The sequence below is a fragment of the Somniosus microcephalus genome, unplaced genomic scaffold, assembly GCF_052327205.1.
Source record: "Somniosus microcephalus isolate GS21.2 unplaced genomic scaffold, FLI_Smic_1.0 unresolved_chr4, whole genome shotgun sequence".
NCBI classification, from domain to species: domain Eukaryota; kingdom Metazoa; phylum Chordata; class Chondrichthyes; order Squaliformes; family Somniosidae; genus Somniosus; species Somniosus microcephalus.
This window is the reverse complement of record NW_028225182.1, coordinates 10,715,076-10,740,421: the sequence shown is the minus strand read 5'-3', so window position 1 is coordinate 10,740,421 and position 25,346 is coordinate 10,715,076. Positions and strand designations below refer to the sequence as shown.

At 45.2% G+C, this 25,346-nt stretch overlaps 12 non-coding genes across 12 annotated transcripts; 4 read left to right on the top strand and 8 right to left on the bottom strand.

Moving 5' to 3' along the window:
* The first annotated feature begins 7,779 nt into the window (after positions 1 to 7,779).
* On the top strand, positions 7,780 to 7,852 carry trnak-cuu (transfer RNA lysine (anticodon CUU)). The gene has a single exon. It is a non-coding gene; the product is annotated as a tRNA-Lys (tRNA).
* A 2,381-nt stretch (positions 7,853 to 10,233) lies between these two features.
* trnal-cag (transfer RNA leucine (anticodon CAG)) lies at positions 10,234 to 10,316 on the bottom strand. Its single transcript has one exon. It is a non-coding gene; the product is annotated as a tRNA-Leu (tRNA).
* A 636-nt stretch (positions 10,317 to 10,952) lies between these two features.
* On the bottom strand, positions 10,953 to 11,024 carry trnaw-cca (transfer RNA tryptophan (anticodon CCA)). Its single transcript has one exon. It is a non-coding gene; the product is annotated as a tRNA-Trp (tRNA).
* A 441-nt stretch (positions 11,025 to 11,465) lies between these two features.
* trnak-cuu (transfer RNA lysine (anticodon CUU)) lies at positions 11,466 to 11,538 on the top strand. Its single transcript has one exon. It is a non-coding gene; the product is annotated as a tRNA-Lys (tRNA).
* A 2,368-nt stretch (positions 11,539 to 13,906) lies between these two features.
* Positions 13,907 to 13,989, bottom strand: trnal-cag (transfer RNA leucine (anticodon CAG)). The gene has a single exon. It is a non-coding gene; the product is annotated as a tRNA-Leu (tRNA).
* Positions 13,990 to 14,625: 636 nt separating this feature from the next.
* On the bottom strand, positions 14,626 to 14,697 carry trnaw-cca (transfer RNA tryptophan (anticodon CCA)). The gene has a single exon. It is a non-coding gene; the product is annotated as a tRNA-Trp (tRNA).
* Positions 14,698 to 15,138: 441 nt separating this feature from the next.
* trnak-cuu (transfer RNA lysine (anticodon CUU)) lies at positions 15,139 to 15,211 on the top strand. The gene has a single exon. It is a non-coding gene; the product is annotated as a tRNA-Lys (tRNA).
* Positions 15,212 to 17,579: 2,368 nt separating this feature from the next.
* Positions 17,580 to 17,662, bottom strand: trnal-cag (transfer RNA leucine (anticodon CAG)). The gene has a single exon. It is a non-coding gene; the product is annotated as a tRNA-Leu (tRNA).
* Positions 17,663 to 18,811: 1,149 nt separating this feature from the next.
* trnak-cuu (transfer RNA lysine (anticodon CUU)) lies at positions 18,812 to 18,884 on the top strand. Its single transcript has one exon. It is a non-coding gene; the product is annotated as a tRNA-Lys (tRNA).
* A 2,367-nt stretch (positions 18,885 to 21,251) lies between these two features.
* Positions 21,252 to 21,334, bottom strand: trnal-cag (transfer RNA leucine (anticodon CAG)). The gene has a single exon. It is a non-coding gene; the product is annotated as a tRNA-Leu (tRNA).
* A 636-nt stretch (positions 21,335 to 21,970) lies between these two features.
* On the bottom strand, positions 21,971 to 22,042 carry trnaw-cca (transfer RNA tryptophan (anticodon CCA)). The gene has a single exon. It is a non-coding gene; the product is annotated as a tRNA-Trp (tRNA).
* Positions 22,043 to 24,924: 2,882 nt separating this feature from the next.
* On the bottom strand, positions 24,925 to 25,007 carry trnal-cag (transfer RNA leucine (anticodon CAG)). Its single transcript has one exon. It is a non-coding gene; the product is annotated as a tRNA-Leu (tRNA).
* Positions 25,008 to 25,346: the final 339 nt, after the last annotated feature.

Here is a 25,346-nt window from a genome sequence, read left to right as displayed (position 1 = left end):
GTTGCGTCTGCTCCACCGCCCTTTCAAGCAGTGCATTCCTGATCAAAACAACTGGCTGAGGTAAAAAAAAAAATCATCTCCCCTCTGGTACCTTTGCCGGTTAGGTTCAATCAGTGTCCTCCAGTTACCGACCCTCCTGCCACTGGAAACAGATTCTCCTTATTTACTCTTATCAAAACATCTTGTAAATTGAAAAACCTCTATTAAATTTCCTCTTAACCTTCTGCAGATAACAATTCCAGCTTCTCAGTCTCTCAAAATAACTGAAGCAGCGATTTACTTGTACTTCTTGCAATTTAATATACTGTATTCGCTGCTCACGATACGGTCTCCTCAACATTGGGGAGACCAAACGCAGATGGAGCGACTGCTTTGCAGAACACCTCCGCTCAGTCCGTACGGGTGACCCTGAGCTTCTGGTCGCCTGTCACTTTAATTCACCGCTTCACTCCCACTCTGATCTCTCTGTCCTCGGGCTATTGCATTGTTCCAATGAAGCTCAACGTAAGCTCGAGGAACAGCACCTCATCTTTCGATTGGGCACTTTGCAGCCTGCCGGAATCAACATTGAGTTCAACAATTTCACATAATTATCCCTGCCCCCATTTTTCATGCAGTGTGATTTTTGCCATTCCCATTTGCAACATTTTATCTTTCCTGCCTCTTACAAAAGTACAGGATGTTCTTTCTATTTCTTCCTCCCCTCCAAACCCCGCCCCCCTGTCTCTCCACCTGCTTAATATCTGTTACATCTCCAACTTCTTCCAGTTCTGATGAAGGGTTCCAGACCTGAAACGTTATCTCTGTTTCTCTCACCACGGATGCTGCCTGGCTTGCTGAGTATTTCCAGTATTTTCTGTTGTTATTTCAGATTTCCAGCATCCACAGTATTTTGCAATTATATTGAAGTCAACTCATCCCTGGGACCACTCGCTCTTTTTGCGTGTCTCTCTTTCTTAGTCTCTATCTGTCTCTCTCCCTTTGTCTCTGCCTCTCTCTTTGTCCCTTTCTCTCTCTCTGTCTGTCTGTCTCTTCTGTCTCTTTCTCACTCTGTTCACAGGTCCATTCTAGTTCTGAGCAAACACTGCAGCGGTCAGTTCCTCGTTAGTATAGTGGTGAGTATCCTTGCCTGTCACGCGGGAGACCTGGGTTCAATTCCCCGAGGGGAGGATTTTTTTTTTTAACAACCCCAATTTTTTAACTTCTTCCCAGCTCCTTGAAATGCTCCTTGGAAAAGTTGAACTGGAAAAGTTCAAGTGAAATAATTTTAAAACATTTACTGGCATATGAATAACTGTATAAAATCTTCCTGCACCTGTTCCTCGTTGGAATCGTGCTCTCCTTCTATTTCCCTCTCACTGTTGTGTGGGGCAGAGAGGAGTCATAACGGCACAGAATGAGACCATTGAATGCTTAATTAAATTCATTTATTTTGAACATGTGACCAATTATTCTTACTTCCGTGGTGCGAAATGTTATTTATTTGGAGATTTCTATTATGCTTAAGGTATTCCGTACATACAGCATCGTAGGAATCCCCTGTGTGATTCGTTGGCCTGGCCAACGGATGATGCCGAACCGTGAGCGCCAATGGTATCCGTGGGCCTTTATACAGGCGTACGCCAGCAGGCCCAAGACCGCAAGAGTGCGAAGCTCCGGAGACGCCAGTTAATTGGGATTTGTTTCTCAGTTCGGAGGCGTAAGCCGGCGACAAACCTCCGATCGCAATTTCAAGGCCCATCGTATTTTAGGAGGCTGGTTTAAAATGTTCATTACTTACGACATCAGGAATCTGGGACAAATTTTGTTCAATATAACCGGACCGGTTATTGCAGAGAATAAAAATGTTACACTCGAACATATCCACCCGGGTTCGATTTGGGAACTGTTGTTGTAGGAGGCGAACATGATAGTCGCTGCACTACGGAAACCACGGCAAAGCGAATCAGCAGCGAACATAAAATCTCATGGAGATCATTTTCAGATTCAATGCAGTCAGCCATTAAATAAAGTGAAATAATTTTACAGTGAAAAGATTTGGAAGTGTTACTCGTAGCTGTGCCTTTAATTAAAGTTTGTGGCGTCTGACTCCCATTCATGTCTCTGAATAAGAAAGAGAGGCTTGACGTTGACCAGACTGCACTGTGCCTGATGTTTGTGAACTCATCCTTTATATTGAGCGGTTTCCCATTCTTTGATCGGCGCCAGGTTTAGCTCAGCGGTAACTTCGCAGCCTCAACTTAATTATATGCTCGACCTCCTTCTCACCGCGGGCGTTGCGTGGTGATTTTATTGTCATATTCAATCCCCTTCTTCGACACCGAAACAAATTGTAGCTGTGATTTTAAACCTATGCTGCGTGATTCATAGCGATCACCTTTAAATGATTCAGAAAAACAGTCCTTTTACCTCCGCCACACTGTTTCGAATACTGGTCAGGAAAGTGACTTTTATAACAGATTTTAAATCACAACCTGATGAAATTGACTACATTCAGCTGATTTGAAAAAATTAGAATTGTATAAATTACCATTACCTACCCCATAACTTTCATTTGCAGAACGAAAGAATTAATAGCTTTACTATTTAAAAATATTCTCCTTGTCTATTCTTCCGACCAAAGTGAATAACCTCACATTTCCTACATTATATTCCATCTGCCACCTTATTGCCCGCCCACTCACTTAATCTGTCTATATCCCATTGTAGGCTCTTTGTGTCCTGCTCACAGCTTCCTTTCCCATCTAGCTTTGGATCATCAGAAAACTTGGATACATTACACCCTGTTCCTTCATCTAAGTCAGTAATATAGACTGTAAATAGCCGAAGCATGCACACTTGATCCTTGTGGCACACCACGAGTAACAGCCTGCCAATCTGAAAATCTCCCGATAATTCCTGCTCTCTATTTTCTGTCCGTTAACCAATCCTCTATTCTTGCTAATACATGACCTCCAGTCCCATGAGCCCTTATCTTATGTAAAAAGCTTTAACGTGTTTCCTTATCGAATGTTTTTTGGAAATCCAAGTATGCTGCCTCCACTGGCTCCCCTTATAGTTCCAATGAATGTCTGAAGCAGAACATCCCGTTGTGCGAATGGAGCCTGTTTGTCGGACAATGCTACATGTAAGGAAGGAGTGTGGTAAGGAGCTAAGGGAAGTGATACTCTGGTAACAAGGTCGGGTAATAAAAAAAGAAAGTGCTGGAAACACTCAACAGGTCAGAAAGCAGCTGTGGAGAGAGAAGCAGATTTAACGTTTCCGGTCGAAAACCTTCCATCAGAAGGTGGGCAGTTGTGTTAGGTTACACTATTAAACGTGCAAATTGTCACGTAGTAGAGGTAAGGAAAAGATATCAAATGTTTGGAACAGATACTTTAGAATTCGATAAAGGTTTGATTAACTTGTATATCGAAATCGGAACTATAACATGTTGGAGTTCCTCGGCTAAAATTCGCAAATATTTGTATAAGAGCTGTTGTTAATTACATGTCTAATTATTGCGGGATTAAAATCTGACATTTAATGCTGCGAACACTTTTGCTGCACTGCACGTTCTCCAGCTGTGCTCGGAGCGCCGTCCCCTTCAATCCATCACTCACAGGGACTGTTCGATTCAGCATTTCTTTTCTCTGGGCCTTGGTGAAATTTCATAGATTGAAAGCGACGCGTCTCAACCCCAAGCTCGTCACCGACATGCTAACCGCTGCACAGCAACCACACTCTGCTCCCGTGAGATGGAAGCCCGGGAGATGTTTCAAGCTCGAGTGCAGTTGCAAGCAGAACTCATTCAAAGAAAGTCCACATCATTGAGGCGCCTGAGTCTTTGCACCGAACTCCTTCCCAAAGAGTTGAGATTCATGTGGGGGTGATTTGGGCACATGTTTCCCCACATTACAACACTTCAAAGGGACTTCAATGGGCTTAAAGCGTTTTGGGACGTCCTGAGTTCGTGAAAAGCTGTGTATCAAAGCCAGTGTTTTTTTTTTCAAAAGTTCGAACAGCAAGTTCATAATTCGCGGGCAAAATAAGGGCTCGTCCGGGATCCCCGCAAGTTTCAACCAATAACCCCGAAGCAAGAATCATACTAACCTAGCGAACTGATAAATTTGACTGGAGATAAGAGGTAAGCATTGTAAAACCATTTTGTTTGAGTGGTTGTTCTTGATGAGCAGAGCACTTAAGACCGAGACAGTGACTTTGTCTTTTCGAACTGTCTACTGAAGCGCCGCCCGGGCCCACTGCTACAGTTAATGAGCTGTGTTGAATATTGGATGGGATAAAAATTGATAAAGAGGAGGTACTAGAAAGCTGGCTGTACCAGGACCAGTTGAAATGCATCCTAGGATGCTGAGGGGAGTAAAGGTGGGAATTACGGAGGTGCTGACCATAATCTTCCAATACTCATTGGATATGGGGTGTTGCCAGACGTCTGGAGAATCGCAAATGTTACAGCCTTGTTGAAAAAAGTGTATACGGTTCAACCCAGCAACTACACGCCAGTCAGCTTAACGTCGGTAGTGAGGAAACTTTTAGAAAGGGTAACCCTGCACAAAATGACCAGTCACTTGGACAAGTGTGGATTAATTAAGGAAAGTCTGCTCGGATTTGTTAAACGCAAATCGTCTTTTCCCAACTTGATTACAATTTTTGAGATGAGGTGAAAGAGAGGGTTGATGAGTGAAATGCAGTTGATGTGGTGGACATGGACTTCCAAAAGGCATTTGATAAAGTGCCACGTAACAGGCTTGCCAGCAAATCTGAAGCCCATGGAATAAAAGGGACAGTGGCAGCATGGGTGTCAAATTGGCGAAGTGACAGGAAACAGAGAGTAGTGCTAAACTGTTGTTTCTCTGAATGGAGGAAGGTACACAGTGGTGTTCCCCAGGGGTCGGTACTAGGACCACGGCCCTTCTTGACATATATTAATCCTTTGGAGTTAGGTGTCCAGGGCACAATTTCATAATTTGCAGATGATACAAAACTTGGAAGTATAGTGAGCAGTGAGGAGTATAGTGATAGACTTCAAGAGGACATGGATCGGCTGGTGGAATGGGCGGACATGTGGCAGATGAAGTTAAAAACAGAAAAGTGCGAATTGATACATTTTGGTCGGAAGAATGAGGAGAGGCAATATAAAATAAAGGATACATTTCCAAAGTGGTTGCAGGAACAGAGATACCTGGGGGTGTATGTACACAAATCGTTCAATGTGGCAGGACAGGTTGAGAAACCAATTTAAAAAGCTTACAGTAACCGGGGCTTTATAAATAAAGGCGCAGAGTACAAAAGCAAGGAAGTTATGATGAACCTTTATAAAACATTGGCTCGGCCACAACTGCAGAAATTATGTGTTCCAGAAAATGTTATCCCGTGCAATAACTGGTCCCATTAAATTAAACAAAAGTTGCCCCAGATTCCTGGTGACATAAGCAACGAGCATTTTAAACCAGACTCCTGAAATACAATCGGCCTGGAAAATGCGATCGGAAACTCGCCGCTGGCTAACGCCTCTGAATCAAAAAACCAATACGACTTACCTGGTGTCTCCAGAGCTTCGGTCTCTTGCTGCCCTGGGCCTGCTGGCATACGCCTGCATAAAGGCCCATGGATCCCAGGGGCACACACGGTTCGCAAGCCTGGGTGTCCTTGTGCACCAGTCGCTGAAGGTAAGCATGCAGATGCAGCAGGCGGTTAAGAAGGCAAATGGTATGTTGGCTTTCGTAGCGAGAGGATTCGAGTACAGGAGCAAGGATGCCTTGCTGCAGTTGTACAGGGCCTTGGTGAGACCACATCTTGAGTATTGTGTGCAGTTTTGGTCGCCTTATCTGAGGAAGGATGTTCTTGCCATGGAAGGAGTTCAGCGAATATTGACCAGGCTGATACCTGGGATGGCAGGAATGACATATGAGGAGAGATTGGGAGGATTGGGCTCGTACTCGCTGGAGTTTAGAAGAATGAGAGGGGATCTCATTGAACTTATAAAATTCTGACAGTACTGGAAAGACGAGATGCAGGAAGGATGTTCCTGATGGTCGGGGACTCCAGAACCAGGGGTCACAGTCTAAGGATAAGGGGTAGGCCATTTAGGACAGACATGAGTAGGAATTTCTTCACCCAGAGAGTGGTGAACCTGTGGAATTCTCTACCACAGAAGGCAGTAGAAGCCAATTCATTAAATATATTCAAGAAGGAGTTGGATATATTTCTTAAGGCTAAAGGGATCCAGGTGTATGGGGAGAAAGCAAGTTTAACCAGAGGAATATCCGCAGTCAGGAGCTGAAAAGGAACAAGAGCTGAAAAAACACCAGAAAAAAGATAAGAAATATCAGCAATTGCGATCAACTCTTTAATGTGTGTTCTCGTAGTTTAGTGGTTTAATTGTTGTAAACAACATTCATTAACCGAAAGCGTTGTTTTGCAGAATGGAAGAAATGCTCACAGTAAGGGACAGTCGAAAGTTGAGTAATTTAACTTTAATAATTTGTGAAAGTTTATTCATTGACGAAGATTTATACCCTATCAGAATTTACGCACTGTGTATTTTAGGATTCTGCTTTAAATTGATCGTTGCTTCTGACACAAGAAAGCTGTTAAATGTATTTCACAGAAAAATAATGTTTCTGTCCGGGTTCGAACCGGGGACATTTCGCGTGTGAATCGAACTTGATAACCGCTACACTATGGAAACCTCTACTTAATTAAGCATCGAGAAAGCACTGTTCAGACAGAAGGGACACTACAGAATCGCTCTTTCTGCAATGATTTCCTTTCACTGGCATTTCTCTGACCGAACTGCACGAGTCAATAATGTTCCTTTCAAACTCATTAAACTGCCGAATTTCCTTCCCTCTGATTTAACGCATAGGTTTAAATTGTTCTGCAAACCATGAACCAGGTTCACCTGAATTCCAAGGTGTGTAAGGAAATCAAGCATCAAAAGCCCTTTCATTAACCACAGGGATTCAGGCAATTTTCTGATCGCAAAGCGCTTTCTCACCTTGTCAATATCTCTCGTCTATTTGCCGGTGTTTCCCGATTCTGCCTGTCTCTCTGGCTCTGTTTATTCTGTGTGGCCACCTGCAGGTTGATTTTGAGCGAATACCTGTGCTTGTGTCTTGTCACATTAAATAAAGGAGGAATTGTGGCGCTTCTCTCCCTGACACTGGGGAAAGAGTGAGACAGTCGTTGGAGCAAGTGTCTGGTTATTGTGAAACGGCAAAGAAAAGAATAATTCTGGAATTACCCAAAGGAACAGTGACCGCGACGTGATTTGAAAACGCAGCCTTCTGATGCGGAGTCAGACACGCTACCGTTGCGCCACGAGCTCCGACAATATAAAACGCGCTATTTTCATATACACACATTCCACAAACACTGTTTCATTCCTCCTGCCTTCTCCTGATTCCTCAGTGTCATTCACAGAAGCGCCTGATGCCCTCATTTGTTTAACGTAACAAGCAGACACAAACACAGGTATTCCTTCAAAATCAACCCGCAGGTGGCCACAGACACAATAAACAGAGCCAGAGAGAAAGACAGAATCGGGAATCTCCGGGAAATAGACAAGAGATATTGACAAGGACTAAAGCACTTTGCGGTCAGAAAATTGCCTGAACCCCTGTGGTTAATGAAAGGGATTTTGCTGCTTGAGTTCCTTATACGCCTTGGGCTTCTGGAGAACTTGTTTCGTAGTGTCCAGAAACGCGGCTCAGACATGCTGTTGTGACCGGGCCGGGCCTGACTGCAATCAGCGACAATGAAATAGAATTTCGACCGGCCCGGCTAGCTCAGATGGTAGAGCATGAGATTCTTAATTTCAGAGTCGTGGGTTCCAGCCCCACGTTAGGCGGTATTTATTTTGTTAAACTTTTATGTTGCTTTCAAAGCGTCATTAATTGAGCGATAACCTTGTTTAGCACAATGAAAGAAATGCGAACTGAGAAAATGCTGCAGATGCTGGAAATCTGAATTGAAACAGAAAATGCTGGAGATACTCAGCAGGTCAGGCAGCTTCTGCGAAGAGAGAAACAGAGTTAACGTTTCAGGTCGATAACCTTTCGTCAGAACTGGAAAAAAGAGGTAATGGAACAGATCTTTAAGCAAATGTAGGGGATTCTATGAGATCATGGCTGATCTCCTGCCTCAAATCCATTCACCGGCCCTATCGCCATATCCCTTGATGCCCTTACCAGACAGAAATCTACCGACTTCTGCTTTGAACATACCCAATGACGGAGCCTCCACAGCCATCTGGGGTAGAAAATTCCAAAGATTCACCACCCTCTGTGTGAAGAAATTTCTACTCCTCTCAGTCCGGAATGGCCTAACCTTTATCCTGAGGCTGTGGCCCCTGGTTCTAGACTCCCCAGCCAAGGGAAACATTCTCCCAGCATCCAACCGATCAAATCCTGTAATAAATTTGCATGCTTAATGAGATCCCCTCCCATTCTTCCGAATTCAAGTGATTGCAGGCCTAGTTTACTCAATCTCTTCTCATACGAGGTCAGTGACAGTCTTGCAAATGGTGACTTGATATTCGGTAGTGGGGTCATGGTCCAGGCGGAGGTAGGAGGAGGTGTTGGAGAGTTGGCGTACAGCTTCCGCTAGGTAGAGGTCGGTTCGCCAAACAGCAACAGCACCACCCTTGTCAGCAAGTTTTGTGCTTTGCATGTTAACTGTTAACTGTTACCCATATCTCATTTTACACAATATATGGGCTACTCCAGCTCCTAATTCTTTTGTTTTATTTGTTATTTCCACACACAGGAGAGCAATCTCGCCCCTGGACAAGCAGAAGGAGCAAGTTCCAACAAAATGATTCCGCAAACGTGATAACTGCTACACTGTGGAACCGTCTCCACTTTCAGTACCAGGTCAGATGGAAATGTTAGACTTTTTTGAGGATGTAACTGGTAGAATAGATAAGGGAGAACCAGTGGATGTGGTGTATTTGGACTTTCAGAAGGTCCCACATAAGAGATTGGCGTGCAAAGTTAAAGCACATGGGATTGGGGGTAAGGTACAGACTTAGATAGAGAACTGGTTGGCAGACAGGAAGCAAAGAGTATGTCTAAACGGGTCTGTTTCCAAGTGGCAGGCAATTACTAGTGGGGTAGGGCAGGGATAAGTGCTAGGACTCCAGCTACTCACAATATATATTAATGATCTAGAAGGTTGAACTAGATGTAATAACTCCAAGTGTGCAGACGACACAAAGCTGGGTGGGCATGTGTGCTGTGAGGAGGATGCAGAGAAACTCCAGTATGATATGGACAGGTTAGGTGATTAACAGAAGCATGGCAGATGCAGTATAATGTGGATAAATGTGAGGTTATCAACTTTGGTGGCAAAAACAGGAAGACAGCTTATTATCAGAATGTCAATAGATTGGGAAAAGGGGAACTGCAATGAGACCTGGGTGTCCGTGTGCACCAATCGCTGAAGGTAAGCATGCAGGTGCAGCAGGTGGTTAAGAAGGCAGATGTTGGCCTTTATAGTGAGAGGTTTCGAGTACAGGAGCAAGGATGTCTTGCTGCATTTGTACAAGGCCTTGGTGAGACCATACCTAGAGTATTGTGTGCAGCTTTGGTCACCTTATCTGAGGAAGGATGTTCATGCCATGGAGGGAGTGCAGCGAGGATTCACCAGACTGATACATGGGATGGCAGGAATGACGTATGAAGACAGATTGAGATGATTAGGCTTATATTCGCTAGAGTTAAAAGAACGAGAGGGGATCTCATTGAAACTTACAAAATTCTATCAGGACTAGACACACTAGATGCAGGAAGAATGATACCGATGGTGCGGGAATCCAGAACCAGCGGTCACAGTCTAAGGATAAGGGGTAAGCCACTAAGGGCTGAGATGAGGAGGAATTTCTTCACCCAGAGAGTGGTGAACCTGTTGAATTCTGTACCACAGAAGGCAGTTGAGGCCAATTCATTAAATATATTCAAGAAGGAGTTAGATATATTTCTTAAGGCTAAAGAGATAAAGGGATATGGGGAGAAAGCAGGGACAGGGTACTGAATGTGGATGATCAGCCATGATCTCATTAAATGGCGGAGCAGGCTCGAGGGGCCGAATGGCCTACTCCTACTCCTATCTTCTCTGTTTCTCTGTGAATGGAGCAGGTGAACTGCTGAATCCCACTTTTAAGGGATGTCCCAATGTCATTACAGTGGTGTGAAAATAAATGAGTTCCGCTTGGTAATTAAAAGTAAAGACTGTCAGAAGTGGGATTCGAACCCACGTCTCCAGAGGAGACTGCGACCTGAACGCAGCGCCTTAGACCGCTCGGCCATCCTGACTTGTTCCGTTAACTTCTGCATCTCATCACTTCCGCATGAAGAACGTTTCCGTCCGGGTGCTTGTTCAATACTGATGAAGGCTCAGTGACCGGGATATCATCTCCCCCGGGGTTTTCCTGAACTTGTGCTCGGTGTATGGGGAGGTTTGTCCTGGGTCCCTGGTATCTTGCAGCTCCAGGGATGGGCAGTAACAATCTGAGCTCTGGAGCTGGGGAAAAGCGAATAATTAATGGATTTAACCCAGGGGTTTAAATTGTTCTGCAAACCATGAACCAGGTTCATCTGAATTCCAAGGTGTGTAAGGAAATCAAGCATCAAAAGCCCTTTCATTACCAACAGGGATTCAGGCAATTTTTTGATCGCAAAGCGCTTTCTCACCTTGTCAATATCTCTCCTGTATTTGCCGGTGTTTCCCGATTCTGCCTGTCTCTCTGCCTCTGTTTATTCTGTGTGACCACCTGCAGGTTGATTTTGAGCGAATACCTGTGCTTGTGTCTTGTCACATTAAATAAATGAGGAATTGTGGCGCCTCTTTCCCTGACACTGGGGAAAGAGTGAGACAGTCTTTGGAGCAAGAGTCTGGTTATTGTGAAACGGCAAAGAAAACAATAAATCTTAAATTACCCGGAAGAACATTGACCCCGACGTGATTTGAACACGCAGCCTTCTGATCTGGAGTCAGACGCGCTACCGTTGCGCCACGAGGTCCGAAAATATAAACCGCGCTGTTTTCATATACACACGTTCCACAAACACTGTTTCATTCCTCCTGCCTTCTCCTGATTCCTCAGTGTCATTCACAGAAGCGCCTGATGCCCTCATTTGTTTAACGTACCAAGCAGACACAAACACAGGTATTCCTTCAAAATCAACCCGCAGGTGGCCACAGACACAATAAACAGAGCCAGAGAGAAAGACAGAATCGGGAATCTCCGGGAAATAGACAAGAGATATTGACAAGGACTAAAGCGCTTTGCGATCAGAAAATTGCCTGTGGTTAATGAAAGGGATTTTGCTGCTTGAGTTCCTTATACGCCTTGGGCTTCTGGAGAACTTGTTTCGTTGTTTGCAGAAACGCGGCTCAGACATGCTGTTGTGACCGGGCCGGGCCTGACTGCAATCAGCGACAAGGAAATTTAGTTTCGACCGGCCCGGCTAGCTCAGTCGGTAGAGCATGAGGTTCTTAATTTCAGAGTCGTGGGTTCGAGCCCCACGTTAGGCGGTATTTATTTTGTTAAACTTTTATGTTGCTTTCAAAGCGTCATTAATTGAGCGATAACCTTGTTTTGCACAAGGAAAGAAATGCGAACTGAGAAAATACTGCAGATGCTGGAAATCTGAATTGAAACAGAAAATGCTGGAGATACTCAGCAGGTCAGGCAGCTTCTGCGAAGAGAGAAACAGAGTTAACGTTTCAGGTCGATAACCTTTCGTCAGAGATAATGGAACAGATTTTGAAGCAAATGCAGGGGATTCTATGAGACCATGCCTGATCTCCTGCCTCAAATCCATTCACCGGCCCTATCGCCATATCCCTTGATGCCCTTACCAGACAGAAATCTACCGACTTCTGTTTTGAAAATACCCAATGACTGAGCCTTCACAGCCATCTGGGGTAGAAAATTCCAAAGATTCACCACCCTCTGTGTGAAGAAATTTCTTCTCCTCTCAGTCCTGAATGGCCTAACCTTTATCCTGAGGTTGTGGCCCCTGGTTCTAGACTCCCCAGCCAAGGGAAACATTCTCCCAGCATCCAACCGATCAAACCCTGTAATAATTTCGCATGCTAAATGAAATCCCCTCCCATTCTTCCGAATTCAAGAGATTGCAGGCCTAGTTTACTCAATCTCTTCTCATACGAGTTCAGTGACAGTCTTGCAAATGGTGACTTGATATTCGGTAGTGGGGTCATGGTCCAGGCGGAGGTAGGAGGAGGTGTTGGAGAGTTGGCGTACAGCTTCCGCTAGGTAGAGGTCGGTTCGCCAAACAGCAACAGCACCACCCTTGTCAGCAAGTTTTGTGCTTTGCATGTTAACTGTTAACTGTTACCCATATCTCATTTTACACAATATATGGGCTACTCCAGCTCCTAATTCTTTTGTTTTATTTGTTATTTCCACACACAGGAGAGCAATCTCGCCCCTGGACAAGCAGAAGGAGCAAGTTCCAACAAAATGATTGCGCAAACGTGATAATTGCTACACTGTGGAACCGTCTCCACTTTCAGTACCAGGTCAGATGGAAATGTTAGAATTTTTTGAGGATGTAACTGGTAGAATAGATAAGGGAGAAACAGTGGATGTGGTGTATTTGGACTTTCAGAAGGTCCCACATAAGAGATTGGCGTGCAAAGTTAAAGCACATGGGATTGGGGGTAAGGTACAGACTTAGATAGAGAACTGGTTGGCAGACAGGAAGCAAAGAGTATGTCTAAACGGGTCTGTTTCCAAGTGGCAGGCAATTACTAGTGGGGTAGGGCAGGGATAAGTGCTAGGACTCCAGCTACTCACAATATATATTAATGATCTAGAAGGTTGAACTAGATGTAATAACTCCAAGTGTGCAGACGACACAAAGCTGGGTGGGCATGTGTGCTGTGAGGAGGATGCAGAGAAACTCCAGTATGATATGGAGAGGTTAGGTGATTAACAGAAGCATGGCAGATGCAGTTTAATATGGATAAATGTGAGGTTATCAACTTTGGTGGCAAAAACAGGAAGACAGCTTATTATCAGAATGTCAATAGATTGGGAAAAGGGGAACTGCAATGAGACCTGGGTGTCCGTGTGCACCAATCGCTGAAGGTAAGCATGCAGGTGCAGCAGGTGGTTAAGAAGTCAAATGTTGGCCTTGAAAGTGAGAGGTTTCGAGTACAGGAGCAAGGATGTCTTGCTGCATTTGTACAAGGCCTTGGTGAGACCATACCTAGAGTACTGTGTGCAGCTTTGGTCACCTTATCTGAGGAAGGATGTTCTTGCCATGGAGGGAGTGCAGCGAAGATTCACCAGACTGATACATGGGATGGCAGGAATGACGTATGAAGACAGATTGAGATGATTAGGCTTATATTCGCTAGAGTTAAAAGAACGAGAGGGGATCTCATTGAAACTTACAAAATTCTAACAGGACTAGACACACTAGATGCAGGAAGAATGATCCCGATGGTGCGGGAATCCAGAACCAGCGGTCACAGTCTAAGGATAAGGGGTAAGCCACTAAGGGCTGAGATGAGGAGGAATTTCTTCACCCGGAGAGTGGTGAACCTGTTGAATTCTGTACCACAGAAGGCAGTTGAGGCCAATTCATTAAATATATTCAAGAAGGAGTTAGATATATTTCTTAAGGCTAAAGAGATAAAGGGATATGGGGAGAAAGCAGGGACAGGGTACTGAATGTGGATGATCAGCCATGATCTCATTAAATGGCGGAGCAGGCTCGAGGGGCCGAATGGCCTACTCCTGCTCCTATCTTCTATGTTTCTATGTGAATGGAGCAGGTGAACTGCTGAATCCCACTTTTAAGGGATGTCCCAATGTCATTACAGTGGTGTGAAAATAAATGAGTTCCGCTTGGTAATTAAAAGTAAAGACTGTCAGAAGTGGGATTCGAACCCACGCCTCCAGAGGAGACTGCGACCTGAACGCAGCGCCTTAGACCGCTCGGCCATCCTGACTTGTTCCGTTAACTTCTGCATCTCATCACTTCCGCATGAAGAACGTTTCCGTCCGGGTGCTTGTTCAATACTGATGAAGGCTCAGTGACCGGGATATCATCTCCCCCGGGGTTTTCCTGAACTTGTGCTCGGTGTATGGGGAGGTTTGTCCTGGGTCCCTGGTATCTTGCAGCTCCAGGGATGGGCAGTAACAATCTGAGCTCTGGAGCTGGGGAAAAGCGAATAATTAATGGATTTAACCCAGGGGTTTAAATTGTTCTGCAAACCATGAACCAGGTTCATCTGAATTCCAAGGTGTGTAAGGAAATCAAGCATCAAAAGCCCTTTCATTAACCACAGGGATTCAGGCAATTTTTTGATCGCAAAGCGCTTTCTCACCTTGTCAATATCTCTCGTGTATTTGCCGGTGTTTCCCGATTCTGCCTGTCTCTCTGGCTCTGATTATTCTGTGTGACCACCTGCAGGTTGATTTTGAGCGAATACCTGTGCTTGTGTCTTGTCACATTAAATAAATGAGGAATTGTGGCGCCTCTTTCCCTGACACTGGGGAAAGAGTGAGACAGTCTTTGGAGCAAGAGTCTGGTTATTGTGAAACGGCAAAGAAAACAATAAATCTTAAATTACCCGGAAGAACATTGACCCCGACGTGATTTGAACACGCAGCCTTCTGATCTGGAGTCAGACGCGCTACCGTTGCGCCACGAGGTCCGAAAATATAAACCGCGCTGTTTTCATATACACACGTTCCACAAACACTGTTTCATTCCTCCTGCCTTCTCCTGATTCCTCAGTGTCATTCACAGAAGCGCCTGATGCCCTCATTTGTTTAACGTACCAAGCAGACACAAACACAGGTATTCCTTCAAAATCAACCCGCAGGTGGCCACAGACACAATAAACAGAGCCAGAGAGAAAGACAGAATCGGGAATCTCCGGGAAATAGACAAGAGATATTGACAAGGACTAAAGCGCTTTGCGATCAGAAAATTGCCTGTGGTTAATGAAAGGGATTTTGCTGCTTGAGTTCCTTATACGCCTTGGGCTTCTGGAGAACTTGTTTCGTTGTTTGCAGAAACGCGGCTCAGACATGCTGTTGTGACCGGGCCGGGCCTGACTGCAATCAGCGACAAGGAAATTTAGTTTCGACCGGCCCGGCTAGCTCAGTCGGTAGAGCATGAGGTTCTTAATTTCAGAGTCGTGGGTTCGAGCCCCACGTTAGGCGGTATTTATTTTGTTAAACTTTTATGTTGCTTTCAAAGCGTCATTAATTGAGCGATAACCTTGTTTTGCACAAGGAAAGAAATGCGAACTGAGAAAATACTGCAGATGCTGGAAATCTGAATTGAAACAGAAAATGCTGGAGATACTCAGCAGGTCAGGCAGCTTCTGCGAAGAGAGAAACAGAGTTAACGTTTCAGGTCGATAACCTTTCGTTAGAGATAATGGAACAGATTTTGAAGCAAATGCAGGGGATTCTATGAGACCATGCCTGATCTCCTGCCTCAAATCCATTCACCGGCCCTATCGCCATATCCCTTGATGCCCTTACCAGACAGAAATCTACCGACTTCTGTTTTGAAAATACCCAATGACTGAGCCTTCACAGCCATCTGGGGTAGAAAATTCCAAAGATTCACCACCCTCTGTGTGAAGAAATTTCTTCTCCTCTCAGTCCTGAATGGCCTAACCTTTATCCTGAGGTTGTGGCCCCTGGTTCTAGACTCCCCAGCCAAGGGAAACATTCTCCCAGCATCCAACCGATCAAACCCTGTAATAATTTCGCATGCTAAATGAAATCCCCTCCCATTCTTCCGAATTCAAGAGATTGCAGGCCTAGTTTACTCAATCACTTCTCATACGAGTTCAGTGACAGTCTTGCAAATGGTGACTTGATATTCGGTAGTGGGGTCATGGTCCAGGCGGAGGTAGGAGGAGGTGTTGGAGAGTTGGCGTACAGCTTCCGCTAGGTAGAGGTCGGTTCGCCAAACAGCAACAGCACCACCCTTGTCAGCAAGTTTTGTGCTTTGCATGTTAACTGTTAACTGTTACCCATATCTCATTTTACACAATATATGGGCTACTCCAGCTCCTAATTCTTTTGTTTTATTTGTTATTTCCACACACAGGAGAGCAATCTCGCCCCTGGACAAGCAGAAGGAGCAAGTTCCAACAAAATGATTGCGCAAACGTGATAATTGCTACACTGTGGAAACGTCTCCACTTTCAGTACCAGGTCAGATGGAAATGTTAGAATTTTTTGAGGATGTAACTGGTAGAATAGATAAGGGAGAACCAGTGGATGTGGTGTATTTGGACTTTCAGAAGGTCCCACATAAGAGATTGGCGTGCAAAGTTAAAGCACATGGGATTGGGGGTAAGGTACAGACTTAGATAGAGAACTGGTTGGCAGACAGGAAGCAAAGAGTATGTCTAAACGGGTCTGTTTCCAAGTGGCAGGCAATTACTAGTGGGGTAGGGCAGGGATAAGTGCTAGGACTCCAGCTACTCACAATATATATTAATGATCTAGAAGGTTGAACTAGATGTAATAACTCCAAGTGTGCAGACGACACAAAGCTGGGTGGGCATGTGTGCTGTGAGGAGGATGCAGAGAAACTCCAGTATGATATGGAGAGGTTAGGTGATTAACAGAAGCATGGCAGATGCAGTTTAATATGGATAAATGTGAGGTTATCAACTTTGGTGGCAAAAACAGGAAGACAGCTTATTATCAGAATGTCAATAGATTGGGAAAAGGGGAACTGCAATGAGACCTGGGTGTCCGTGTGCACCAATCGCTGAAGGTAAGCATGCAGGTGCAGCAGGTGGTTAAGAAGTCAAATGTTGGCCTTGAAAGTGAGAGGTTTCGAGTACAGGAGCAAGGATGTCTTGCTGCATTTGTACAAGGCCTTGGTGAGACCATACCTAGAGTACTGTGTGCAGCTTTGGTCACCTTATCTGAGGAAGGATGTTCTTGCCATGGAGGGAGTGCAGCGAAGATTCACCAGACTGATACATGGGATGGCAGGAATGACGTATGAAGACAGATTGAGATGATTAGGCTTATATTCGCTAGAGTTAAAAGAACGAGAGGGGATCTCATTGAAACTTACAAAATTCTAACAGGACTAGACACACTAGATGCAGGAAGAATGATCCCGATGGTGCGGGAATCCAGAACCAGCGGTCACAGTCTAAGGATAAGGGGTAAGCCACTAAGGGCTGAGATGAGGAGGAATTTCTTCACCCAGAGAGTGGTGAACCTGTTGAATTCTGTACCACAGAAGGCAGTTGAGGCCAATTCATTAAATATATTCAAGAAGGAGTTAGATATATTTCTTAAGGCTAAAGAGATAAAGGGATATGGGGAGAAAGCAGGGACAGGGTACTGAATGTGGATGATCAGCCATGATCTCATTAAATGGCGGAGCAGGCTCGAGGGGCCGAATGGCCTACTCCTGCTCCTATCTTCTATGTTTCTATGTGAATGGAGCAGGTGAACTGCTGAATCCCACTTTTAAGGGATGTCCCAATGTCATTACAGTGGTGTGAAAATAAATGAGTTCCGCTTGGTAATTAAAAGTAAAGACTGTCAGAAGTGGGATTCGAACCCACGCCTCCAGAGGAGACTGCGACCTGAACGCAGCGCCTTAGACCGCTCGGCCATCCTGACTTGTTCCGTTAACTTCTGCATCTCATCACTTCCGCATGAAGAACGTTTCCGTCCGGGTGCTTGTTCAATACTGATGAAGGCTCAGTGACCGGGATATCATCTCCCCCGGGGTTTTCCTGAACTTGTGCTCGGTGTATGGGGAGGTTTGTCCTGGGTCCCTGGTATCTTGCAGCTCCAGGGATGGGCAGTAACAATCTGAGCTCTGGAGCTGGGGAAAAGCGAATAACTAATGGATTTAACCCAGGGGTTTAAATTGTTCTGCAAACCATGAACCAGGTTCATCTGAATTCCAAGGTGTGTAAGGAAATCAAGCATCAAAAGCCCTTTCATTAACCACAGGGATTCAGGCAATTTTTTGATCGCAAAGCGCTTTCTCACCTTGTCAATATCTCTCGTGTATTTGCCGGTGTTTCCCGATTCTGCCTGTCTCTCTGGCTCTGATTATTCTGTGTGACCACCTGCAGGTTGATTTTGAGCGAATACCTGTGCTTGTGTCTTGTCACATTAAATAAATGAGGAATTGTGGCGCCTCTTTCCCTGACACTGGGGAAAGAGTGAGACAGTCTTTGGAGCAAGAGTCTGGTTATTGTGAAACGGCAAAGAAAACAATAAATCTTAAATTACCCGGAAGAACATTGACCCCGACGTGATTTGAACACGCAGCCTTCTGATCTGAAGTCAGACGCGCTACCGTTGCGCCACGAGGTCCGAAAATATAAACCGCGCTGTTTTCATATACACACGTTCCACAAACACTGTTTCATTCCTCCTGCCTTCTCCTGATTCCTCAGTGTCATTCACAGAAGCGCCTGATGCCCTCATTTGTTTAACGTACCAAGCAGACACAAACACAGGTATTCCTTCAAAATCAACCCGCAGGTGGCCACAGACACAATAAACAGAGCCAGAGAGAAAGACAGAATCGGGAATCTCCGGGAAATAGACAAGAGATATTGACAAGGACTAAAGCGCTTTGCGATCAGAAAATTGCCTGTGGTTAATGAAAGGGATTTTGCTGCTTGAGTTCCTTATACGCCTTGGGCTTCTGGAGAACTTGTTTCGTAGTTTGCAGAAACGCGGCTCAGACATGCTGTTGTGACCGGGCCGGGCCTGACTGCAATCAGCGACAATGAAATATAGTTTCGACCGGCCCGGCTAGCTCAGTCGGTAGAGCATGAGGTTCTTACTTTCAGAGTCGTGGGTTCGAGCCCCACGTTAGGCGGTATTTATTTTGTTAAACTTTTATGTTGCTTTCAAAGCGTCATTAATTGAGCGATAACCTTGTTTTGCACAATGAAAGAAATGCGAACTGAGAAAATACTGCAGATGCTGGAAATCTGAATTGAAACAGAAAATGCTGGAGATACTCAGCAGGTCAGGCAGCTTCTGCGAAGAGAGAAAGAGAGTTAACGTTTCAGGTCGATAACCTTTCGTCAGAGACAATGGAACAGATTTTTAAGCAAATGTAGGGGATTCTATGAGACCATGCCTGATCTCCTGCCTCAAATCCATTCACCGGCCCTATCGCCATATCCCTTGATGCCCTTACCAGACAGAAATCTACCGACTTCTGTTTTGAACATACCCAATGACTGAGCCTCCACAGCCATCTGGGGTAGAAAATTCCAAAGATTCACCACCCTCTGTGTGAAGAAATGTCTTCTCCTCTCAGTCCTGAATGGCCTAACCTTTATCCTGAGGTTGTGGCACCTGGTTCTAGACTCCCCAGCCAAGGGAAACATTCTCCCAGCATCCAACCGATCAAACCCTGTAATAATTGTGCATGCTTAATGAGATCCCCTCCCATTCTTCCGAATTCAAGAGATTGCAGGCCTAGTTTACTCAATCTCTTCTCATACGAGGTCAGTGACAGTCTTGCAGATGGTGACTTGATATTCGGTAGTGGGGTCATGGTCCAGGCGGAGGTAGGAGGAGGTGTTGGAGAGTTGGCGTACAGCTTCCGCTAGGTAGAGGTCGGTTCGCCAAACAGCAACAGCACCACCCTTGTCAGCAAGTTTTGTGCTTTGCATGTTAACTGTTAACTGTTACCCATATCTCATTTTACACAATATATGGGCTACTCCAGCTCCTAATTTTTTTGTTTTATTTGTTATTTCCACACACAGGAGAGCAATCTCGCCCCTGGACAAGCAGAAGGAGCAAGTTCCAACAAAATGATTCCGCAAACGTGATAACTGCTACACTGTGGAACCGTCTCCACTTTCAGTACCAGGTCAGATGGAAATGTTAGAATTTTTTGAGGATGTAACTGGTAGAATAGATAAGGGAGAACCAGTGGATGTGGTGTATTTGGACTTTCAGATGGTCCCACATAAGAGATTGGCGTGCAAAGTTAAAGCACATGGGATTGGGGGTAAGGTACAGACTTAGATAGAGAACTGGTTGGCAGACAGGAAGCAAAGAGTATGTCTAAACGGGTCTGTTTCCAAGTGGCAGGCAATTACTAGTGGGGTAGGGCAGGGATAAGTGCTAGGACTCCAGCTACTCACAATATATATTAATGATCTAGAAGGTTGAACTAGATGTAATAACTCCTAGTGTGCAGACGACACAAAGCTGGGTGGGCATGTGTGCTCTGAGGAGGACGCAGAGAAACTCCAGTATGATATGGACAGGTTAGGTGATTAACAGAAGCATGGCAGATGCAGTTTAATGTGGATAAATGTGAGGTTATCAACTTTGGTGGCAAAAACAGGAAGACAGCTTATTATCAGAATGTCAATAGATTGGGAAAAGGGGAACTGCAATGAGACCTGGGTGTCCGTGTGCACCAATCGCTGAAGGTAAGCATGCAGGTGCAGCAGGTGGTTAAGAAGGCAAATGTTGGCCTTTATAGTGAGAGGTTTCGAGTATAGGAGCAAGGATGTCTTGCTGCATTTGTACAAGGCCTTGGTGAGACCATACCTAGAGTATTGTGTGCAGCTTTGGTCACCTTATCTGAGGAAGGATGTTCTTGCCATGGAGGGAGTGCAGCGAAGATTCACCAGACTGATACATGGGATGGCAGGAATGACGTATGAAGACAGATTGAGATGATTAGGCTTATATTCGCTAGAGTTAAAAGAACGAGAGGGGATCTCATTGAAACTTACATAATTCTAACAGGACTAGACACACTAGATGCAGGAAGAATGATCCCGATGGTGCGGGATCCAGAACCAGCGGTCACAGTCTAAGGATAAGGGGTAAGCCACTAAGGGCTGAGATGAGGAGGAATTTCTTCACCCAGAGAGTGGTGAACCTGTTGAATTCTGTACCACAGAAGGCAGTTGAGGCCAATTCATTAAATATATTCAAGAAGGAGTTAGATATATTTCTTAAGGCTAAAGAGATAAAGGGATATGGGGAGAAAGCAGGGACAGGGTACTGAATGTGGATGATCAGCCATGATCTCATTAAATGGCGGAGCAGGCTCGAGGGGCCGAATGGCCTACTCCTGCTCCTATCTTCTATGTTTCTATGTGAATGGAGCAGGTGAACTGCTGAATCCCACTTTTAAGGGATGTCCCAATGTCATTACAGTGGTGTGAAAATAAATGAGTTCCGCTTGGTAATTAAAAGTAAAGACTGTCAGAAGTGGGATTCGAACCCACGCCTCCAGAGGAGACTGCGACCTGAACGCAGCGCCTTAGACCGCTCGGCCATCCTGACTTGTTCCGTTAACTTCTGCATCTCATCACTTCCGCATGAAGAACGTTTCCGTCCGGGTGCTTGTTCAATGCTGATGAAGGCTCAGTGACCGGGATATCATCTCCCGCGGGGTTTTCCTGAACTTGTGCTCGGTGTATGGGGAGGTTTGTCCTGGGTCCCTGGTATCTTGCAGCTCCAGGGATGGGCAGTAACAATCTGAGCTCTGGAGCTGGGGAAAAGCGAATAATTAATGGATTTAACCCAGGGGTTTAAATTGTTCTGCAAACCATGAACCAGGTTCATCTGAACTCCAAGGTGTGTAAGGAAATCAAGCATCAAAAGCCCTTTCATTAACCGCAGGGATTCAGGCAATTTTTTGATCGCAAAGCGCTTTTTCACCTTGTCAATATCTCTCGTGTATTTGCCGGTGTTTCCCGATTCTGCCTGTCTCTCTGGCTCTGTTTATTCTGTGTGACCACCTGCAGGTTGATTTTGAGCGAATACCTGTGCTTGTGTCTTGTCACATTAAATAAATGAGGAATTGTGGCGCTTCTCTCCCTGACACTGTGGAAAGAGTGAGACAGTCTTTGGAGCAAGAGTCTGGTTATTGTGAAACGGCAAAGAAAACAATAAATCTTAAATTACCCGGAAGAACATTGACCCCGACGTGATTTGAACACGCAGCCTTCTGATCTGGAGTCAGACGCGCTACCGTTGCGCCACGAGGTCCGAAAATATAAACCGCGCTGTTTTCATATACACACGTTCCACAAACACTGTTTCATTCCTCCTGCCTTCTCCTGATTCCTCAGTGTCATTCACAGAAGCGCCTGATGCCCTCATTTGTTTAACGTACCAAGCAAACACAAACACAGGTATTCCTTCAAAATCAACCCGCAGGTGGCCACAGACACAATAAACAGAGCCAGAGAGAAAGACAGAATCGGGAATCTCCGGGAAATAGACAAGAGATATTGACAAGGACTAAAGCGCTATGCGATCAGAAAATTGCCTGTGGTTAATGAAAGGGATTTTGCTGCTTGAGTTCATTATACGCCTTGGGCTTCTGGAGAACTTGTTTCGTAGTTTGCAGAAACGCGGCTCAGACATGCTGTTGTGACCGGGCCGGGCCTGACTGCAATCAGCGACAATGAAATATAGTTTCGACCGGCCCGGCTAGCACAGTCGGTAGAGCATGAGGCTCTTAATTTCACAATCGTAGGTTCGAGCCCCACGTTAGGCCGTATTTATTTTGTTAAACTTTTATGTTGCTTTCAAAGCGTCATTAATTGAGCGATAACCTTGTTTTGCACAATGAAAGAAATGCGAACTGAGAAAATACTGCAGATGCTGGAAATCTGAATTAAAACAGAAAATGCTGGAGATACTCAGCAGGTCAGGCAGCTTCTGCGAAGAGAGAAACAGAGTTAACGTTTCAGGTCGATAACCTTTCGTCAGAGATAATGGAACAGATTTTTAAGCAAATGTAGGGGATTCTATGAGACCATGGCTGACCTCCTGCCTCAAATCCATTCACCGGCCCTATCGCCATATCCCTTGATGCCCTTACCAGACAGAAATCTACCGACTTCTGTTTTGAACAAACCCAATGACTGAGCCTCCACAGCCATCTGGGGTAGAAAATTCCAAAGATTCACCACCCTCTGTGTGAAGAAATTTCTTCTCCTCTCAGTCCTGAATGGCCTAACCTTTATCCTGAGGTTGTGGCCCCTGGTTCTAGACTCCCCAGCCAAGGGAAACATTCTCCCAGCATCCAACCGATCAAACCCTGTAATAATTGTGCATGCTTAATGAGATCCCCTCCCATTCTTCCGAATTCAAGAGATTGCAGGCCTAGTTTACTCAATCTCTTCTCATACGAGGTCAGTGACAGTCTTGCAGATGGTGACTTGATATTCGGTAGTGGGGTCATGGTCCAGGCGGAGGTAGGAGGAGGTGTTGGAGAGTTGGCGTACAGCTTCCGCTAGGTAGAGGTCGGTTCGCCAAACAGCAACAGCACCACCCTTGTCAGCAAGTTTTGTGCTTTGCATGTTAACTGTTAACTGTTACCCATATCTCATTTTACACAATATATGGGCTACTCCAGCTCCTAATTCTTTTGTTTTATTTGTTATTTCCACACACAGGAGAGCAATCTCGCCCCTGGACAAGCAGAAGGAGCAAGTTCCAACAAAATGATTCCGCAAACGTGATAACTGCTACACTGTGGAACCGTCTCCACTTTCAGTACCAGGTCAGATGGAAATGTTAGAATTTTTTGAGGATGTAACTGGTAGAATAGATAAGGGAGAACCAGTGGATGTGGTGTATTTGGACTTTCAGAAGGTCCCACATAAGAGATTGGCGTGCAAAGTTAAAGCACATGGGATTGGGGGTAAGGTACAGACTTAGATAGAGAACTGGTTGGCAGACAGGAAGCAAAGAGTATGTCTAAACGGGTCTGTTTCCAAGTGGCAGGCAATTACTAGTGGGGTAGGGCAGGGATAAGTGCTAGGACTCCAGCTACTCACAATATATATTAATGATCTAGAAGGTTGAACTAGATGTAATAACTCCAAGTGTGCAGACGACACAAAGCTGGGTGGGCATGTGTGCTCTGAGGAGGATGCAGAGAAACTCCAGTATGATATGGACAGGTTAGGTGATTAACAGAAGCATGGCAGATGCAGTTTAATGTGGATAAATGTGAGGTTATCAACTTTGGTGGCAAAAACAGGAAGACAGCTTATTATCAGAATGTCAATAGATTGGGAAAAGGGGAACTGCAATGAGACCTGGGTGTCCGTGTGCACCAATCGCTGAAGGTAAGCATGCAGGTGCAGCAGGTGGTTAAGAAGGCAAATGTTGGCCTTTATAGTGAGAGGTTTCGAGTACAGGAGCAAGGATGTCTTGCTGCATTTGTACAAGGCCTTGGTGAGACCATACCTAGAGTATTGTGTGCAGCTTTGGTCACCTTATCTGAGGAAGGATGTTCTTGCCATGGAGGGAGTGCAGCGAAGATTCACCAGACTGATACATGGGATGGCAGGAATGACGTATGAAGACAGATTGAGATGATTAGGCTTATATTCGCTAGAGTTAAAAGAACGAGAGGGGATCTCATTGAAACTTACAAAATTCTAACAGGACTAGACACACTAGATGCAGGAAGAATGATCCCGATGGTGCGGGAATCCAGAACCAGCGGTCACAGTCTAAGGATAAGGGGTAAGCCACTAAGGGCTGAGATGAGGAGGAATTTCTTCACCCAGAGAGTGGTGAACCTGTTGAATTCTGTACCACAGAAGGCAGTTGAGGCCAATTCATTAAATATATTCAAGAAGGAGTTAGATATATTTCTTAAGGCTAAAGAGATAAAGGGATATGGGGAGAAAGCAGGGACAGGGTACTGAATGTGGATGATCAGCCATGATCTCATTAAATGGCGGAGCAGGCTCGAGGGGCCGAATGGCCTACTCCTGCTCCTATCTTCTATGTTTCTATGTGAATGGAGCAGGTGAACTGCTGAATCCCACTTTTAAGGGATGTCCCAATGTCATTACAGTGGTGTGAAAATAAATGAGTTCCGCTTGGTAATTAAAAGTAAAGACTGTCAGAAGTGGGATTCGAACCCATTCCTCCAGAGGAGACTGCGACCTGAACGCAGCGCCTTAGACCGCTCGGCCATCCTGACTTGTTCCGTTAACTTCTGCATCTCATCACTTCCGCATGAAGAACGTTTCCGTCCGGGTGCTTGTTCAATGCTGATGAAGGCTCAGTGACCGGGATATCATCTCCCCCGGGGTTTTCCTGAACTTGTGCTCGGTGTATGGGGAGGTTTGTCCTGGGTCCCTGGTATCTTGCAGCTCCAGGGATGGGCAGTAACAATCTGAGCTCTGGAGCTGGGGAAAAGCGAATAATTAATGGATTTAACCCAGGGGTTTAAATTGTTCTGCAAACCATGAACCAGGTTCATCTGAATTCCAAGGTGTGTAAGGAAATCAAGCATCAAAAGCCCTTTCATTAACCACAG